This window comes from Fundulus heteroclitus, unplaced genomic scaffold (assembly GCF_011125445.2).
Source record: "Fundulus heteroclitus isolate FHET01 unplaced genomic scaffold, MU-UCD_Fhet_4.1 scaffold_36, whole genome shotgun sequence".
Classification (NCBI taxonomy): domain Eukaryota; kingdom Metazoa; phylum Chordata; class Actinopteri; order Cyprinodontiformes; family Fundulidae; genus Fundulus; species Fundulus heteroclitus.
The window spans coordinates 4,806,688-4,827,770 of record NW_023396770.1 but is presented as its reverse complement, the minus strand read 5'-3'; the positions used below and the strand labels follow the sequence as shown (position 1 = coordinate 4,827,770).

General features: G+C 42.6%; 1 protein-coding gene across 2 annotated transcripts in view; it reads left to right on the top strand.

Annotated features, from left to right (window-relative positions):
* The window catches only part of LOC110368380, a 718,672-nt gene that overhangs the window by 599 nt on the left and 696,990 nt on the right, over window positions 1–21,083 (top strand). The window lies entirely within an intron of this gene.

The following is a 21,083-nucleotide window of genomic DNA, read 5'->3' as shown; positions in this document are numbered from 1 at the left end:
GCCTAAAAATAATTTGTTTCTTGAAGTCGAGTGATATATGTCAATATTTTTGTTTTCATTCAGATTTGTTATACCTTCTGCATTGCATGTTCTCTGTCATGTTCTCTGTCATGTTCTCTGTCTATTAACAGGAGTTCCTGCCAACAGAACCATCATCATCCTTGGAGCAGTGATCTGTGTTCTCCTGCTGCTGGTGGTTCTTGCTGCTGTTTTTATCAAACCCAGGAAAACCAGAGTTAAAAAGGATCACAGCACCACAACAGGTACTAGATTTGCTGCACATCAGTGTTTAACTATTGCATCCACCTACTATATTTTATGTTTTAGTTTTGTATTTTGGAAAAATAAAAACAATGCTTTATCTAAATTACTGTTTTCCTCCTATCCTCATTTGTTCCTAATATTTCTTTTAGACTCCATTCTCTCTTTCTCATCTTCTTCAACCCTTCTTGGGGGTTAGATTGGCCCCACCCATCTGGTTGGCTCATATGGGAGGGCCAGCCAGGTTTCAGGGGGGGGTCCAGTGCAAGTGGAAGTCAAAGTCAGGATCTGTTCAAGCTGCAGCACAGCAACAGTTACCATTGGACCAACATTACACTAAAAACATCTTTAGAGGATGGAGGGTGAAAAAGACCTCTCAGTATGGGCAGCTGATGTGGTTTAGAACAGCTTCTTATGATTGGGCTCTTTGTTGAATCCATTGCTGAAGCTACAGATAATTCTTTAATCATAGAGTCTGGGCTGTGTCCAAGAAGATAATCAGCTGCAACCTTTAACTGGATAATTACAGTGATACATTTTTCAAAAAGTGCAGATAGACAACAGAGTGCAGAGAGCAGCTACCCAAAACCAAAGGTATACGGAGCATCATCCTGCTAGCTGAATCAGAACCTCATTGAAACTCACCAGAACCAAAACTAGTATAAGATCAGCAAAACTAAAAGACAAAAAAACTGTCAGACACTAGGTTTGTGTTCATGAGCCCACAAAGATTTATTTGTCTATTGGTGGGCTGTTGGTCCATTTCTCCCCTTATGTAGAAACTGTCCTGAAATAATCACCAGATTTAAAATAAAAGTGTCCTCTCACCCACTTTTTCTCCTACCATATGTTCTAAAATATGTAAGGCACAGACTCCATTGACGCTACTAGTTTCGCAGCCCTTACATGGTTCCCAAGTCGGATTAGGCCCTTGGGTCCAGGACCAGAATTTCTATCAGAGATCCAGCCTTACTAACGTATTTGTTCAGTAGAACATACTTCACATGTAATGAACAGTAGGTCTAAAAGAACCAATCCGGAGTCAGTCATTTCACTACTTAGTCGTTTTATTAATTATTTAATCCTCCTTGATTATATTCTATTTATGTAAAGATCTGAGTTGTTCACCATTTGTTTGTCCCTAAAGTCACTTGCAACTTTCGTGAGTCAGTTGTTGCAGCTTCTTGGGTTTCTTTGTGAACATGAAGTCACATTTTAAGGCCTTGCTTTTTTCTAACAAAATGCATTTTTCTGTTTTTATCTTGTTATTTCTGCCGCTCAACAAGTGAGCAGCAAAATGATAATACTGCTTTCTTTTCGCTCATTTTGAGGCCTCTGCATTTGAACCAATGTTTAAGCTGTTCTACGCTGGGTTTTTAGAGTGAAGTAGGTTAAAATAAAGCTCCTGGGTCATTGTCATCTTCTAGAATTATTGGTATTGCAGTTGTTGCCATTCTAGTTTGCATTATTCTTGTTCGACTATCCAGGAAACCGTGATGTTTCTGGACAAATGTGACATTATTTTAGAAATGTCCAATAAAGGCAACTAACCTTCACAGATGCTGGCCAGGTTGCTCTGGCTCTTTTTTAGTTTTCATTTATTTATTTATTTATTCATCTATTTTTATTTTGACTGCTGTGTATTTCTAAAACAGTCAAGTACTTCTGACTGTTTAAATACTTGTGTTTGTTAGTTATAATAAACTGCCCATCCTCTATGTTCATTTCTCTAAACAGAGCTGTGTTCATGTTCATTTTTATCTCATTGATCTTTCTGCTGTAAATAACTTTTCTCAGAATAAGGAAGAGCTGTTTCCGTAGCAACCACAGTGTAGTTCATCTGATAGTGGTTAAAAAAAACAGAAGTTGATTATGATCATTAAATAATGTTGATGGAAATAATTATAATGATTTGGTTTCTTTTTATCTAGAAGATCCAGATTCAGCCCATGAGAGTCATCATCATGTGAGTATTGGCTCGCTCAAACATATTACCTATAGTTAATAGACCCCAAAGGAAAACCATCAAATTATTCTTCATATTTTTAAGAATAGTTTGAAAATTGGGACTAAGTTTAAAACAAATAGAATAGATTATAGTTTTGCTATCATTTGTAACAAGTACAATAAGATTAAAAAATTGCCAACCAGTCTGTACCCCACACTTAAAAAAACATGAAAATTACAAATAATCATTCCTCACATATATTCCATCATTCCCTGTGAGCATATTGCATACCAGATGTGTTCATCAGCATTGATGGTGGTTATTGCTGTTGGGTAAAAGCTGTTCTTGAAACGGTTGGTTCTTGTTTTTCATGCTCTGTAGCGTTTTTCTGAAGGCAACAGTTCAAACAGAGCCTAACCAGGATGTGAGATGTCCTTGATGACGCCATTTGCTTTTTGAGGCAACAGAAACAGTGTCATTTTTGCAGTGTTTGGAGAGGAAAGCCGATAATCTTTTCAGAACTGCTGAAAAGATTATCGAGATGAGCCCCACCACGGTGAAGTCGTATGCAAACCTGCCAACGTCATTACTGTGGTGGGTGAGGGAACAGTCATGAGTTTAGAGGATGTAAAGCAGGGGGTCAGCACACAGCTCTGTGGGGAGCAGGTGCTGACATTTAGGGCTCTGGATGTTTAAGACAGAAGAATTGATGTGGTTAGAAAGATGCAGATTGTCTCTATTATAACAGTAAATAAAGGTTTACTGTCCATTTTCCCCAGGATGAGGTGTATTCCATTGTGACCTATGCCACTGTTGACCATTTTAAGGACAGAATGTCTAATAAGATAAAGGTAAGAGACCCAGTAAGCAGTTTTATAACAGTCCCATTTTAATTTTCTTGTTTAATGTTGTAATATCAATGAAGGAAACAATTTATACTAAGCTTCAGGTAGAAGATTAAATTAATTAATTTATGAGTATATTTTCCCTCTCTGACTAAGTTCTGATAGGAAGTCCAGATCCACATCCAGGTAGCAGGAGGGAGCTCCAGGTTAACCAGTTTGTACACTAGTCTGTGGGGAAGGATGGTATTAAATGCAGAGCTATAGTCCACAGAAAGCAGCTGCACATTTCTCCCCTGATAATCCAGATGGGACAGTGCAGCATGGAGGGCTGTGGCTGCAGAACCTCTGTGGATCTGTTCTGCTAAAAGCAGGTCTGACGGTTTTTTATCGTCTTTGCAGTCATGAAGTGCAAAGTTACAGGAAATGAACAGTTACTTCCTCTTTTCTAAACTTATCAGAGAATTAAAAAACTATCACAGTTTTGATCAGCAGCCATTTTGTAGTTTATGACAGAAGCACATGTTGATTTTGATAATTCAGTAAAATACAGCAGCTGTTATGTTCTTGACTTACCACATTAAATGAATCAAGTTTTAGTCTCAGTGAGAAATGTTATGTTTGGTGCGTAGCTCTTTAGATTAACCAGACACACCTGTTTACTGAGGCTGAGAGTCTTTGACAGGACAGGTCTCTGGTTCAATTACCTAGCTGGGCTTTTAGTCCAAAGCCTTCTCCATCCCTCTATCCCTGATTTCTGTCTATTGAGGCGTTTTAAAAGCAAAGGTAACAGTTTTAAATGTCCTCAGAGTTGTACATTTGCAGACCAGATTGCTTTGTTCTCCTATAGACAGTTTGTTAAATAATTAGTTTATGTGTTATCATTTTGTTTTCTATTTAAACTACTTACCTTCTGTTGAGTGTTTGCAGGAACTGGGGTCATTCCATGTCCTCCATGGAGCGATAAACTCACATTACCCAGTTTAGCTCTAGCTAGAGCTTCAGGCAGATGGCTTCACATTTGAGTTTAGGAAAATTTGGTACACAGAAGAGTTAAAGTTTGGCTCAATAGCTGTAAACTGTTCAGTGTTCTTTGAGGACATCTCTAAAATCCTAAATTATCAGTCCCCCACTACTGTGCTTGACTGATGGAATAAGATATTTGTCCTTATACAATTTCTGCAGTCATGACACTTTGCAAACTTCTCTGCTTTACTCTCAGCTATCCAATAATACATTTGTTTCAAAAGTGTTTTGCTCTTTTCGAGGGTCTTTGCAAACTAATAATCCAGGGAACTTAATTTTATAGCGTGAAAGCAGAGAGAAAAAAGAAACCTTCTGTTGGTTAGTGTGGCTCACTTTCATGCTGCACTTTTAAAGTAGACCAAACTTCCTGGACAAAGTCCTGCAGTTTCAGCAGCTCCTCATTGGGGCCGTATGACAAGAAGCTGCCCAGCATGAGCTGTTGGCACGGCAACAATCTCTCCATCATGTTGCTCTGTGGACTCCTTGGCAGGAGACATCATGTTTCTCAATGAGACATTACTGGGTAAATAAAATAAAGGAAGCAGTAAGACAAATCCAGCAGAATAGAATAAGACAGAAGAGCTGATGTGGTTAGAAAGATGCAGATTATCTCTATTATAACAGTAAATAAAGGTTTACTGTCCATTTTCCCCAGGATGAGGTGTATTCCATTGTGACCTATGCCACTGTTGACCATTTTAAGGACAGAATGTCTAATAAGATAAAGGTAAGTGACCCAATAAGCAGTTTTATAACAGTCCCATTTTAATTTGCTTGTTTAATGTTTTAATATTAATGAAGGATAAAATTGAATCTAAGCTTCAGGTAGACGATTAAATGAATTCATCTTTTCACTAAACTTTGTTAAATGTATCATAATCTGATCTCAATTTCTCCCTAATTACTCAGAGGAGCGTTATTTTTAAACCATAAAACCATGTGAATGGGGCCGGACTGAACAGCTCCATTATGCACAAGGTTTGGAAACGTGTTAAATGATAACATAGATGAAAGTGGAAAGTCTTTCAAATGGAACTGAAACAGTTTGTGGTTTCTGTGCTGCAGGTCAAACAGAAAAAAGACTCTGTGACTTATTCTGCTGTCAGGACTAAAAATAAGACGGAGGTGAACATCGACCCCTGCAGTCTCTGCAGCAGCATCGCTAAGACAAAATGAACCACATAAGGAAATAAAACATCTCTTCACACCTTATTGAACCATTTTCCAGGAAGTGGACCGTTGAGTTTAAGTGTCAGTGATACTAACACATTCATTTATAGCTGGTGCTGCACCGTTTGCTGTTGCATTTAATGAGTGTAAATACAATCTGAGCAGAAATGTACAGTTAGTGAGTTATATGATAGAGCTTTGTTATATATGTGGACTGTAAATAGTGAAACAAAGAGATTCAACATCAATATTCAGTAACTGGTTAATTTATGAACAGAACTAAAATAATCCAAAGTATTTTATATTTTATTGTACATAAACTCATCATCATTATGTAAAATACAACTTTCTGCCAGCAAAGTAGAAACTAACTAATATCATCTGATCTTTAGAGGTGTGCGATACCGGGAGTTTTTAATTGATCCGATATCAAGTAAATACAGGGGCAGTATCGGCGATATCGATCCGATACCGATACTTTTAACATTTAAGCTTGATGTATCCAGAAACTGTTGACCTTTCGGGGTTTCGTGATTTTTATTTTATTATTACAATTAAATAATAATATTAATAATGTTATGTTCAGTGTTTTTTTTCCTAATCCACCTCTTATATCTTTCAATCCTTATGTAATTTTGTCTGTGTTGTGTGCTCCTGCCTGTTGCTTTAATCCTATAATTTTCCCCGTTGTGGGACGAATAAAGGATTAGCTAATGTTATCTTAAATAACACTTTTTAATAGGATATATGTACTGGGTTCTTTCAAGGTCTTAATTACATTTTCTCTGTGGGCTCCAGTAACATATGATAGATAATATCTTTGAAAGTTAACATGAACTGCTGCTGAAGATGACCACTCTGATTTACGGTGTTGGTATCGATAGTATTTATCCTAGGATCGATCCACCCACCTCTACTGATCTTAGCCAGTTACTGGTTCAAGGTAGTGAGCTGTGCTTTTGAACAAACTGGATCTGATCTTTGACCTCCTGCTCTCCACATTTTTAGATCTGAGATTTTCTGGATTTATCTGAAAGGATTTCAGAATTTTTACAGCAAATAGTTCAGAACCTTTCAGCAAAGCTTGTTACCAAAGATGTTTACTTTTTTAACACAGATATATGGTTTACTAAAGAAAAAGTAAAGTGGACAAATTTTAATCTTACTACTAGGGGTCAGCAGAATTAACTTGCTACTATCAGAAACTTGCTCTGTTCTGGAGTTTTCATGCAAAGTTGTTACTACAGTAGGCATTGTATTTATTATTAATTTGTATATATTGTAGGTTATACAAAGAGGTTCACAGCAAGATGAAACTACTAAAAGACGCACTGATACAGTAATTATTATAATTAAAATTCAGTGACTTTAAAAAGATGAGTGTAGAGCTGCTTCTAAATAGAAACCACCAGGTCAACGGGTCTCAGGCTCAGAAGCAGGTAGGTCCATTGTCAGAATCGACCATCACCTGCCTCAATGATTAACGTCCTGTTGCTCTGACCCCCATCATGAAGTTCTTCCAGAGGATCCTCCTAAAGTCCTTCAACGATGCCATCCCTGCTGGGCTGGACAGCCTGCAGTTTGCCTACAGGAAGAATCGCTCCAGAGAGGACTCTGTATTGTTTGCACTTCACTCAGCTCTGACCCATTTGCAGCAGCTCAACACCATGTGAGGATGCTCTTCATGGACTTCAGCTCAGCATTTTAACACCGTGCTCCCAGACATGTTGGCTCTGAAGCTCTAAAACATGGATTATCCACTTTGCTCTGCTCCTGGATCAGTGACTTCCTCACCAACAGACCCCAGATGGTGAAGATAGGGAACATCTGCTCCACTGATCCTCAACACAGGAACACCTCAGGGTTGTGTCCTCAGCCCTGCTGTCTTCACTCTCTTCACCCAGGACTGTTCTGCTGTCCTCCCCACAAACAGAAAAGATAAATTTGCAGATGGCACCGCTGTGGTTGGTCTCATCTCCAACAGTAATGAGACCAACTACAGAGATGAGGTCAGCAATCTGACCCAGTGGTACTCCAGGAACAACCTGATCCTGAACACGAGCAAGATCAAGAAGGTAATAATAGATTACAGGAGGTTCAGGAGGACTGAACACGCTCCTCTCTACAGACAGGGGGAGGTGGAGGAGCGCGTGGGCAGTATTAGGGTTCTGGGCATTCACATCTCCTCCAAACTCTCCTGGATAGTGAACACCTCCCACATATTGAAGAAGGCCCAACAATGCTATTCTTCCTCAGGAAACCTAAAAGAACTGGACTCTTCAGTAAACTGCAAAAGAATAAATAAAAATAAAGCATCTATAGAGTAACCATAGAATGTGTTTTATGTCTCAGCATAACTGTATGGAATGGGAGCTGCACAATACAGGAGATGAGGGATTTAGCACAGGTTGTGAGAACAGCACATGGGATTGTGGGATGCCGTCTAGAGGATTTGGATTCATTTTATGCAGAACGAGTCCAAAGAGGGGCCTGATGCATCTCCACTGATCCCACCCACCCAGGCAATGCACTTGATGCCCCTCTCTCATCAGGTAAATGCTTCAGAAGCAACAAATCCACAACTAATAAACTTAGAAAGTGTGAGATTAATCGCCCCCTGAGGGGAGACTGTGGTCCATCTTAATATGTTAAAATCACACCGCTGTTATTACCACAGTTCCTCAGCAGGGGGCGATAGACCCAATCAAAACTTCTTGCTCACATGCAAAACAGGACCATCAGCTGAACAACCCATCGTTAGTACTCTGATGATGCTTGTTGTTCCCAGAAGGCTGAGACAAGCTCACAATAACAGCATTGTAAGAAGGGGACAACTGGACCCAGAGTCCTCTCCCCTGTTCAACAACAGGCGGTGTCTCTTCACAAAAATGACTTCCTTTACTCTTCTCTCAAACCAACGTTCTTCCCTATCCAGGATGAGAACATCTTCATCCCTGAAAGACTGACCGCTGGTCTGCAGGTGAGTGTAAACTGCAGAATCTTGGCCTGATGATGTTGCTCTTCTACGTGGAGCCATCCTTTTAGCCAGCAGCTGCTTTGTTTACTCTGATCGTTCTCCTCCTGACAATTAACAGCATACACAAAATTACAGTTGAGGTGGCTCGGGCATCTGGTCAGGATGCCTCCTGGACGCCTCCCTGGTGAGGTGTTCCGGGCACGTCCCACCGGGAGGAGACCCAGGGGAAGACCCAGGACACGCTGGAGGGACTATGTCTCCCGGCTGGCCTGGGAACGCCTTGGGATTCCTCCTGAGGAGCTGGCCCAAGTGGCTGGGGAGAGGGACGTCTGGGCCTCCCTACTGAAGCTGCTACCCCCGCGACCCGACCCCGGATAAGCGGAAGACAACGGACGGACGGACGGACAAAATTACTCTGTTGGTGCTGGGGAACCAGATCCTTGGGGTGAACTAGTCTTTGCCGTAACGGGTTTTTGCTGTAAGGCATAACTGCAGCGCTGTGTGGGCGTTCCTACTGCGCTTCATTACCGGATGTGATGTAGAAATACGGTCATGACGTCACTACGGCACGTTTGTGCATGCCCAATGTAACTATATTAGCTCGCTATTAAATTCGATTTTTTTCCCATTATTTTTTTTTTATTTTATTGTTTTATTTCCATTATTTTTGATTTTCAATTAACCATAGCATACATTACAAAATCTTGCAGAGGTACACAAAAACTGGAAAAGAGCAATAACGAAGGAAAGAACACAATATTAACGGCTTACAGTAGGGTCTGGCTGAAGGCCGGTGACATTCTGGATTTTAATGCCCCAGACGCATATTTGTCCTTCTTTTTGAGGCCCTAGGCTTGGGAGCGGATTTTTTTTCTCTGCCTGCAGCACAATGTCTAATCCCCTATTTGCATGGATCTTGTTTTACCTAAGAATTGCCTATGAATTGCATGTAATTAATTAGTTGCACTGCAGTGGCGTGACAGAAGCAGAGCTGTCAACTCTGCGTCAGGACTTGCTGGTAAATTTCGTGAGTTTTGGTTTTTTAGCTTGATTTTTGAAAGTGCAGGTCTGTGTCTCCAATAGAAGCCCTTATCCTGACAGGAGAGGATAATCCTGTCTATCGCACTGCACAACAACAGTCCTCGCGCTGTTACTTTTTCCTGACAGCGTGAGCTGGTTAATATCTGTCTGCATACAACGGCTTAATTATTACAAATCACATGTGGTCCCAATACCGTGCGAATAGGGCAAAAATCTGTTGAATAAACACAAATACAACACAACAAAAGCAACACTTTTTGACTTTTTCTAAAAAAAAAAAATCCTATTCAGCAGCACAAATATAACATTAAAAACCAACCAAAGTTATATTATAAATGAGAGTATAACAGAGTCCTTGTCATAGTTTGAGTTTTGTTTTGGTTTAGTTTTGAACTTCCCTTTATAGTTTTGAACTTCTCTTTATTTAACCTGTTTCACCAGCCAGTATTTAGTCAGTTCAGTTCACCTCCCAGCCACCAGCCACTACCCAATCAGTTTGTCTGTCGCTCTCCTGTCACCAGTCACTCACCAATCAGTTCAGTTCCATCTCTAGCCACCACCCTTCCTCTGATCAGTCTCACCTGTCACCCGTAATCAGTTTTCTACTCCGGTCACCTGTACACTCCTCTATTTATACCTGCCTCTATCCACGGTTCAGGGCCAGATTATTCCGAGCCATTCGGTGAGTCTAGTCCAGTGTTCTCTGTCTTTGTCTACCTTTTGATCTGACCCGATTATTCTGAGCCAGCCTGATCCCTGAATTACCAGTTTCCCTTTCTGATCTGATTGCCTGCCTTTGTTACCTGACCCTGTTCTGTCTCTTAACTATATAAGCCTGTCTGTTTATCCAGCCTGACTGTTACCGAACTTGGATCTGTTACCCGACTCTGCTCCTGAATTCTGCTCTGGTTATTCCAACACTTCTGTTTACCCAGTTTTAGACTTAGGACTGCCTCCTAGATATAGAACAGGAAATGTGCAATAATATCATGATTTCAGATCTGCCGTTTATAAGCTCAAATATAAAACGGCATACATGCTTCAAATATATCAACATTAGTTCTACTCTGACAGCATGGTGGGAGTTCCTCAAAATGACAAAGTCATCCCTTATCCCATGCAGTCGTACACCTATCTGGAATAACCCTGATATCCTACAAAATAATAAAATGATAAATTTTACATACTGGAAGAATAAAGGTATTAAATATCTGGAACATCTACTTGACGGAACCGAGTTCATCAATTTTGCTAAACTAAATATGCAATATGGCATTAGTAAAAATAAATTCTTGGAATATGAACAACTTAAATCTATAATTAAAAATAAATATAAGCATATTAATGGTGGTTTACAAGTCCCAACTAATATAATAGAGTTCTTAGATTTAACCCCCCCCAAACTACTGTCTAAATCATACAGGACACTGACTAAAATAGATGATTCGATATCTCTTCCTATAATGAAGTGGGAAAAAGATTTATCTGGCACCTTTGAACAAAATTTCTGGGCTCAGACATGTCTAAGAACTTTCAAATTGACTAGAAACACCAACTTACAACTAATACAATACAAAATCCTTCACAGAGTACATTACACAGGACAAAGATTATTCAAGATGGGTCTGGCACAATCTAATATCTGCCCACACTGCATAGGCAATCATCCTGATAATTATTTTCATGCGTTATGGTTATGCACACCAGTCCAGAGGTTCTGGACACAGATATGTAAGGACTTATCAAGGTGCTTGAGCTGTAAGATTACACCATCCCCATCAGTTTGCCTGCTCGGTAATTTTGAGGAAAGTCCTCTGAAAAAAGAAATAGTTTACATGGTTTTTACTGCTTTATGCATCGCAAAGAAAACTATCCTCATGAATTGGAAAAGTAAACAAAATCTCAGTATCAATCAGTATAGAGACCTTTTGTTGGATCATATTAATCTAGAGACAGCATCTGCTTCCACATCTGATTGGTCTTTTTGGGCTCCTCTGATCAACACCATCACTTAGTGGAATAGGGGGCGGTGGGTTGCTTCCTGCAGGGCGCAGTGGCTGGATGGAGGGGTTCCTGGGGCCCTGGGGGCACTTGGAGTAGGGCGCCTGGTGGATCCGGCTCCGGGGTCTGTTGCCCCCATCTGGGAGGAGTTTGGGAGGCCTACGGGTGGCCTACAGCAGCCGCTTGCGGCGCTCTTTGGGAGCTGCGTGTTGACGGACGTGGGTTACTGACCTGGTAGCTGTGCTGCCGCTGGGTGGGGCCGGGGTGGGTCTGGGGGTCTGGGGTCCCTGGGGCGCGCCGCCCTCGGGCGCGGGCCCCGGCGGGGCCTCGGGGGTTCCGGTTCCGGGGGGTGTGCCGCTTTTGGTGTGGGCCGGCGCGCGCCCGGGTGTCCGCCCCTGCACGGGGCCTCTGGTGCGCTGGGGGGCCTCGGGGCCCGTTGAGCTGGTAGGGGGGCATGGTCATTAACACCTCTGGGCAGATGCTCTTCTCCTTTATTGGAAAGGCACTCTGCCAGTGGGGGGAGGGGGAAAGGAGGGGGAGTAGGGATCTACCCAGCCTGGATGTCTACTGTCGAATGTATGGTGAGTTGTTTGAACGTTAATGTTGGGGAGGGATTAAATCCACGGGTGGGGGGGGGGGGGGGGGGGGGGGGGTTGGGGGGGGTTGACGTTCTGGTGGACTTGTGTCCGGCCCCCTGTCCCGGTCCTGGTCCGTGTCGTCTTCCGGTGCGGGTTTCACCTGGGGGGTGGGGTTGGGGTGGCTCGTGCGGGCCGGCTGGCCAGGGTCCCCCCCTCTTATTATTATTATTATTATTATTATTATTATTATTATTATTATTATTATTATTTATTTATTTATTTATTTATTTATTTATTTATGTATTTATTTATTTATTTATTAATTTTATTTATTTAGTTTAAGTAGGCTTGGTGGGTGGGCTGGGGGGGGCTTAGGTGTTGGTCCTGGTGGGTGGTTGGCTGGCGGGCCCTGCGGCCTCTCCCTGGCCCCCGGGCTACGGTGGTGCCGCTGGCGAGGCCCCCTTCTCTAGGTGGGGCTTTCGGGGAGCGGGGGTGCCTATTGGAGTCAGTAGGGGAGCTGGCTCCCTGGGTTGGCTTCCCAGTCATTTGCTCCCCATCCCCGGACTCCTCCCTCTGCCTGCTCCATCACGCCGCCACACATGTAGGTCATGAGGGAGGGGGCGTTACTGGAGGTTGCCACTTTCTGGTGACGCCCCTCTCCCCAATTTTATTTTGCATCTTAGACACTTTCACTTCAAACATTTTTCACATCACACACTCATATAGGCCATGGTAGGGGGGGGGGTGGGGGGAAGACGTCTGGGAGGGGGCTTATGTTGTGTGGGCCTCACCTCGGACGGCTCCCTTCACCTCCTCTCCCACTTAGACATTGAGGGTTCTGGGCAGTCACACGGAGGGGGTGCGCTGGCAACAGCTTCCTTCCGAAAGGGGGGTGGGCTGTGCCGTGCATCCCCTTCGGCGCTCCCAGTTTTTAAACGCACTTGAGAACAACATGCAACAACACAACATTTGAGCAGGCGTAGGGAGGGTCGGGGTCTTCTGCACACCCCCGTTCTCCGATGGAGGCAAGGAGTCTGGGGCCTGGAGGAGGTGCGGGCCACTGTGTCCGGGGTCTTGGCGGGGGGCTGCGGTGTGCAGTCTGCGGCCTGCCAGGTCTGGGGCTGATGCCTCCGCTCCCCCCAGGGGACGGGGGGCAGGGATGGCAAGGGCAAGGTGGGGGGAGGGAGTGGGTTTATTAGGTATTTAGGGGGAGGGGGGGGCTCTGGCCGGGTGGCTCGTGCGGGTCGTGTTGGCCCGCCCTCTTGGGGGGGCCCGGTCCGGGGGGCGTCTGGTCGGGGGCCGGGGCCGGGGGTCGGGCACAAGCAGTCGTATAGTCGATTTGGGGTGACCCTCCCCCCTTTGGTCAGTGTTGGATGTGAGTGTTATGTGGGAATGTGTGTACAGCGTCTTTTTTTTTTTTTTTTTTTTTTTTTTTTTTTTTTTGTGTGTGGCGAGTGGGGCACAAGGGAGGGATGGGGTGAATGAGTTTTTTTTTTCCAGGTATGGGTGTGGTCCGCTCCCTCTCCCAAGAACATCTCAAGTCTCCGATAGGTGCGGAGCCCATCCCCCCACGTCCTGCCCTCCTCCACTTCGTTGGCGGGCGCCTTGGCCCCCTGGCGCATTAGTTGGCTTCGGGTTTGGGGCGGGTTCCCGGGCGTGCGCCGGCCCGCTCCTGGCGGCCTCTTCGCGGGGCCTGGCCCCCCGGGGGGCGGCCGGGGCCCTCGTCGCGGGGGCGGGGCGCCCCTGGGGCCTCTGGCCCTCAGGGCCCATGGCCGGGACCACTTCAGCGGAGCTGGCTGCCGGCGGAGCCCACGGGCTCGTCTCCGCGGCTCTTGAGGGCGTCGGCGTTGCGGTGGCTGGGGGATTTCCTCGGGGTCGTCTCTGCTCCTTCCTTGGGGGGGGGGTTTCAGATATCCTGTGTCGGCCCCTCCTGGGCGACCTGCTTTAGGGGCCCCTTTGGGAGTCCGGGGCTACGGGTCCCCTGACGCCTGCCTCTGTGCTCGGGGAAGGTGGCTCTTTGGTTCTCCACAATCACTATCAAGCTATTTCTGGATAATCTTCACCTAAACTAGTGCACTTTCACATCTCCCACAGGTGCTGGGTCCCAGGTATTAAGTGTTCACTTATATACAGTAATCTTATAATTTATTTATTTATTTATTTATGTTGTGTCACTTTCTTTTTTCAAATATCACATTAATTCAATTCAATTCAATTCAATTTTATTTATATAGCGCCAAATCATGAAACATGTCATCTCAAGGCACTTTACAAAGTCAAGTTCAATCATATTATACAGATTGGGTCAGATTATACAGATTGGTCAAAAATGTCCTATATAAGGAAACCAGTTGATTGCATCAAAGTCCCGACAAGCAGCATTCACTCCTGGGGAACCGTAGAGCCACAGGAAGAGTCATCTGCATTGTACATGGCTTTGCTGCAATCCCTCATACTGAGCAAGCATGAAGCGACAGTGGGAAGAAAAACCACCCATTAACGGGAAAAAAAACCTCCGGCAGAACCGGGCTCAGTATGAACGGTCATCTGCCTCGACCGACTGGGGTTACAGAAGACAGAACAGACACAACAAGAGAGACAAAAAAGCACAGAAGCACACATTGATCTAGTAATCTGTTCTACATTAGATGGTAGTAGTGGGTGAGCCGTCTTCTCTGGATGATGTCACAGTTAACAGAACGCCAGACCAGGTGTACCTACTATGAAGAGAAAAGAGAGAGAACAGAAAGTTAAAGCAGAAATGACAACACATAATGCATAATTGAAGAACAGTAGAACTCAATATAGTGAGAAAATTAGATCCTGATATACTCCAGTAACCTAAGCCTATAGCAGTAAAACTATAAAGGTGGCTGAGAGCAACATGAGTCACTAGTTATAATTTTTGTCAAAAAGAAAAGTTTTAAGCCTAGTCTTAAAAGTAGACAGGGTGTCTGCCTCACGGACCAAAACTGGGAGTTGGTTCCACAGGAGAGGAGCCTGATAGCTAAAGGATCTGCCTCCCATTCTACTTTTAGAGACTCTAGGAACCATCAGCAGACCTGCGGTCTGAGAGCGAAGTGCTCTGTTAGGAACATACGGGGTAATCAGAGCTCTGATATATGATGGAGTTTGATTATGAAGGGCTTTATACGTTAGAAGAAGAATTTTAAATTCTATTCTTGATTTAACAGGAAGCCAATGAAGGGAAGCTAAAATTGGAGAAATATGATCCCTCTTGTTGATTTTCATCAGAACTCTTGCTGCAGCATTTTGGATCAGCTGAAGGCTTTGAACTGCATTTTGTGGAATTCCTGATAGTAAAGAATTACAATAGTCCAGCCTTGAAGTAACAAATGCATGGACCAGTTTTTCAGCATCACTCCTGGACAGAATGTTTCTAATTTTGGCGATATTCCGGAGGTGAAAAAAGGAAACTCTGGAAACCTGTTTAATATGGGATTTAAATGACATGTCTTGGTCAAAAATAACACCAAGATTTTTTACTTTATTACCAGAGGCCAGTTTAATGCCACCCAGATTAAGTGATTGGTTAAGAAGTTTATTTTTTGAGGACTCTGGCCCAAAGATTAAAACTTCGGTCTTGTCAGAATTTAGATGCAGGAAATTTAAAGTCATCCAGCTTTTGATGTCATCAAGACATGACTGCAGTCGAAGTAATTGATTGGATTCATCAGGATTTATGGATAAATATAGCTGAGTATCATCAGCATAACAGTGGAAATTAATCCCATGCTGTCTGATAATTTTGCCTATCGGAAGCATATATATAGTAAAGAGAATTGGTCCAAGGACTGAACCCTGTGGTACTCCACAAGTGACCCTAGAGTTTGAGGAAGATTTATTATTAACATGAACAAATTGGAATCTGTCTGACAGATAAGATTTAAACCAGCCTAATGCTTTCCCCTTAATCCCTACAGTATGTTCAAGTCTTTGTAGGAGAATATTGTGATCAACTGTATCAAACGCAGCACTGAGATCTAACAGGACAAGTATAGACACAAGTCCATTATCTGAGGCCATGAGAATATCATTAGTGACCTTCACCAGAGCTGTTTCAGTGCTATGATGAGCTCTGAAGCCTGACTGAAACTCCTCAAGTAGGTCATTACTTTGTAAATGTTCACAAAGTTGATTAGCAACTACTTTCTCAAGAATTTTAGATAAGAAAAGAAGATTAGATATAGGTCTGTAATTTACTAACTCATCTTGATCAAGAGAAGGTTTCTTAAGTAAAGGTTTAATAACAGCTACTTTCAAAACCTGTGGTACATATCCATTTACTAAGGATAGATTAATCATGTCTAAAATAGTGCCACTGATCAAAGGGAATATGTCCTTAAACAACTTGGTTGGGATTGGGTCTAACATACAGGTAGAAGGTTTAGATGAAGCTAAAATTTTAGATAGCTCAGAAAGCTCTACTGCTTCTAAACAGTTCAAACACTGCGCAGATTCTAAAGATTCCTCCAATGCTGCCTCACTTACTGAGGACGAGGTAATCATGTTTGGGAGGATGCCAATTATTTTATTTTTAATGGCATCAATTTTATTTATGAAGAATCCCATAAAATCATTACTACTGAGAGCTAAGGGAATGGATGGATCAACAGAGCTGTGGCTCTGGGTAAGTTTGGCAACTGTACTAAAGAGAAATCTAGGATTATTTTTATTCTCTTCAATTAATGATGAAAAAATATGCTGCTCTAACTCTGCAGAGGGTCTTGTTATACAACAATAGTCTGTCCCTCCAGATTAAGTAGGATTCCTCTTGGTGTGTAGAGCGCCATTTTCTCTCCAATTTCCTAACATTGCGCTTCAAGGAACGCAGCTCTGAATTAAACCAAGGAGCCAGCTTCCTGTGAATAATCACCTTCTTTTTCAAGGGAGCTACATTGTCTAATGCAGAACGCAATGAGGAAGTCACATTGTTAGCAAAGGTATCGATTTGTGAATGGGAAGAAACAGCAATGCTGCCATCTACAGGGCATTTCTGCAATACTGAGGATATTAAGAAGGGGACAGACTCTTTAAGTTTTGATACAGCATTATCCGATAAAAATCTACTATAATGGAACCCTCTTTTGGGGGTGGAGAATTCAGTTAGATTAAACTCAAATGTTATTAAAAAATGATCAGACAGGACAGGGTTGTGAGGAAATACTGTTAATTCTTCACAATCAATGCCATATGTCAGCACAAGGTCTAAAGTATGGAGCCGAGAGTGCGTCGGTTCATGCACATTTTGAGCAAAACCAATTGAATCTAGGATAGTTTTAAAGGCTACACTAAGGTTATCACATTCAGTGTCAACATGGATGTTAAAATCACCCACTATAATAACCTTATCAGTATTTAACACCAAATCAGATAGGAAATCTGACAACTCATCCAAAAACTGAGTGTAAGGGCCTGGTGGACGATACAAAACAACAAACAGAAGAGGTTTTATTGCTTTGCAGTTTGGATGAGGGAAACTGAGGGTTAAATGTTCAAAAGAACTGTAATTATTAGTTGGCCTGGGACTAATTAATAAACATTACACATGTCAGCTTACATAATAATATATATGATTTAGCAATGGCATCTAGGTGTTATTCAAGTGTATCTGTTGCTTTATGTCTATTGGTTGTGCTGTTCTTTTTGTGTCTCTTTCCAGGTGATGGAGCAGACAGAGGACATTCTCTTCCTTTTATCTCCTCTTTCTTTTCACCTCTACTCTTTTTCTTTTCTTTCACTTTTTGTTCTTCCTTTACTCTCCCATTGTCATGTCCATATAATTTGAAATTCTCCTTGCAGGAATCATAATAAAGCTATTTAAAAGCATAAATCAAGTGGAGCACTATGGCGAAAGCTGTTTGCTCCACCTGTAAAAGCAAAATCTGTCGAGCTCCATCTGGCATTGAGATATCAATTCCTATTGCCATAGTGCTAGACAGGACACTGGGAAAAAAAAAAAAAAAAAAAAAAAAAAAAAAAAAAAAAAGACTTAGGACTGCCTCCAACTATGAACTCTGCTCTAACCTGTTGGTTAGACTTGCTGCCCGTCATCCCAGTTCCAACCCAACACCTGTTACACCTAAGGGCAATTAAAGGAGAATGGACCTAAATAGTACCCAGAGTACCCAGAGAAAACCCATTCCAGCACAGGGGGAACATGCAAACTTTATCGGAAGGACGCTCCTTGGATGTGGCCTCTGTGGACGTTTAAAGCACATCATTAGTGACGATTGTGGAAAGAACGTCTTTAGTGTTTTTAATGTCTCCCTTTACCACCAACAAGCCGGAGTTCTAAGTAAGTAAGTAAGTAAAATTTATTTATATAGCACTTTTCTTAGATAAAAATCACAAAGTGCTTCACAGTAAAATACAAATACAAAAATCAGTATACAGCAATACTTAAACAGCATTATAAAACAAAATGGAAAACATACAAACGAAACCATAAAAACCACATGTCTAATTAAAAGCCTGCTTGAATAGCAGTGTCTTTAGTTGCTTTTTAAAAGAAGCAACAGAGTTCAAACAACTTAAAGAAAGAGGCAAAACATCCCACAGCCTCGGAGCCACTGCCTGGAATGAGCGATCCCCTCTAGTTTTAAAATAAGTGCGTGGGACCACTAACAATGATTGGCCCAATGACCTCAGACTTTGGGTCGGAGTATGGATCAGCTCAGAAATGTAGGGAGGAGCTAGACCATGCAGCGCTCTAAAAGTAAGGACAAGAATTTTGAACTGGATTCTATACTGGACCGGTAGCCAGTGCAAAGCTGCCAATACTGGGGTAATGTGTTCTCTTTTGTTTATGTGAGTTAAAAGCCTTGCAGCAGAGTTCTGGACAACCTGAAGATGGTATAGCTTCTTCTTGCTCAAACATGTAAAAAGTTTATTGCAATAGTCCAACCGTGAGGAGATAAAAGCATGAATAATCATTTCCAACTCACCCTTTGACACCAATGGTGTTAATTTGGAGATATTTCTTAGTTGGAAATAATAGTTTCTAACTAATTGTTTGGAGTGGCTCTCCAAGGACATCGCTGTATCGAACACCTAAGCTCCTGAGGCTCACTTTATAACCAATGTCATTATTTTGTACGAAAAATTAATTCTATTCAGTGTTTCCCGCAGCAGTTTGCTTAGGCGAGGCGGTGAGTTGGGGGGGGGGGTTGTAGAGACAAGTTCTGCCGACTCGCGGAGGGGGGGGGGGGGGAGGAGACGACAAGTTTTGTGCGGGGGGGGGGGGGGGGGGGGAGTTATCCATGTGTTTTTTCCCTGCCATTCACGCATGCGCGAAAGCAACAACAAAAAAACGCGTGTTAACGTCACATTAACATGCAAGCATGAGTTCGTTTTTTTTTTTTGGAACGTTGGCGAGGCGGTAGCCTGAGTTTGGCGAGGCGGCCGCCTCGCCAAGATAGCGCTGCGGGAAACCCTGCTATTAGAAAATAACTTGAGTGAGCTGTAACCAGTGTTTCCTGGTTACGGCAAAACTATGCTGTGCAGTAAATAAAATCTAAGTTAAACCTTAAACAAAATAATAATAAACCAATTTTTTTGTACCATTTTGCAATTTGAAATGGTTTTCCACAGCCTCACTCTGAGCGCCAGGCGCTGATCGGAGAAAAGTTGCTACTCTGAGTAGTTCTACCTCACTCTGTCATACTCAACATTTCCGGTTTCCGATATCAGTCAGATGCAGGGGACAGTTTTTATTGAATGTAATGAACACTGTAAAAATGGCAAAGGTTATTAATATAGAGACTGGGGCAGGGTGGTGGACTAAAGGAGGTTTTGTGAAACAAAGGGCGCCATCTGGTGGACTTTGAAGGGGATGCATGTTGTGTTGGTACATTTGACTTGCATTTTATGGACTTGTTTTTATGTCTTTTAACTGCTTTGTGTTGCACCTGACTGTCTGAAAACTGTTCTATGAAGAATGACTTATAGCTTAAATATAGAGCTGGTAAACCTTTAAACCTAGGTAGTGGGGTTTTCTCAGTTTAACAACACAACAAAAGCTAAATGACGAGTAAAAACTTTTAGAAGACTTGTGGACATTGAAATTACTGCCTATCAAGTGGCACCGCTTTGTTGAAGTCTCTGTGCTGCATCTGTTCTGGATGGATCTGGAGCAGCAGGCTGAGACAGCATCCCTGCATCTCAGGGTTCATTTTGTTGTGGTCAACGTGTTTGCAGCTTAAAATGGACTGATACCAAAACTGTTAAACAGTACAAATCAAACATTTTTGAACACAAAAAATGAGGAGACATACATATATATATATATATATATATATATATATATATATATATATATATATATATATATATATATATATACTTTTTTTCTAATTGTTTCTCTTCTGTTGTTATTGTTGAACCAGTACATTTATTATATGTATTTGAATGTATTTTTGTTAAAAATACAAATTGAAAAGACTAAGAAGTACACATTGTTTTATTCTACACATTACTGTATGTACAAATTTATCTACTCTGTAGACTGCAAGACCTTAGTACTTATTTTGTCATGGCTTATTTTTATTTTGTAATTGTGTCCAAGGTCCTCTTTGTAATGTTATTTTTTTCAAATAAAGTTGGAGGAGAAAAAGGAACATTGCAGTTTTGTCCATTTTGATGACATCTCTTGCAAAATGTATGCATGATATATTTGTTATCTTCGATCAGGGGAGGTAGAAAATGTAATGATTCTAGCTCAGTCTTTCGCCTGATCACCTCCTCCCCACTGATCACCGTCACCTGCAACTATTCCCTGCTCTAATTACTCCTGTCAGGCCATCCCTATTTAAGCACTCCTCTTTCAGTCTGTCTTTGCCGGTTCGTTCTGATCTCCAAGACCATCCACTCCCTCGATTACCAGACGTCCAGCTTCCCTCACGCTCTCCAGCCTTGCACTCCTCGCCAGCCAGTCTGCTACCTCACGCCATCCCAGGTTAGTTGATCTTGCCACCCACTCACCTCTCAACTTTGTGTTCCAGTCTCCCCTCCTGTCTCGATCCACCAGCACGTCCTGGCTTTCACCCTGACGTGCCACAGTCCTCCTTCACGTCCTGGTCCCTGCTCCGACGCACCACCTGTCCCACTTCGTCAAGCACGCCTCGGACCCAGCTCCGGAGCTCATCAGGCCCGGTCTGTCAGTGCTCCAGCGTTCCGTCTGCCCGCTTCATCCCCACCATCTCCAGTCGGTAGCCTCC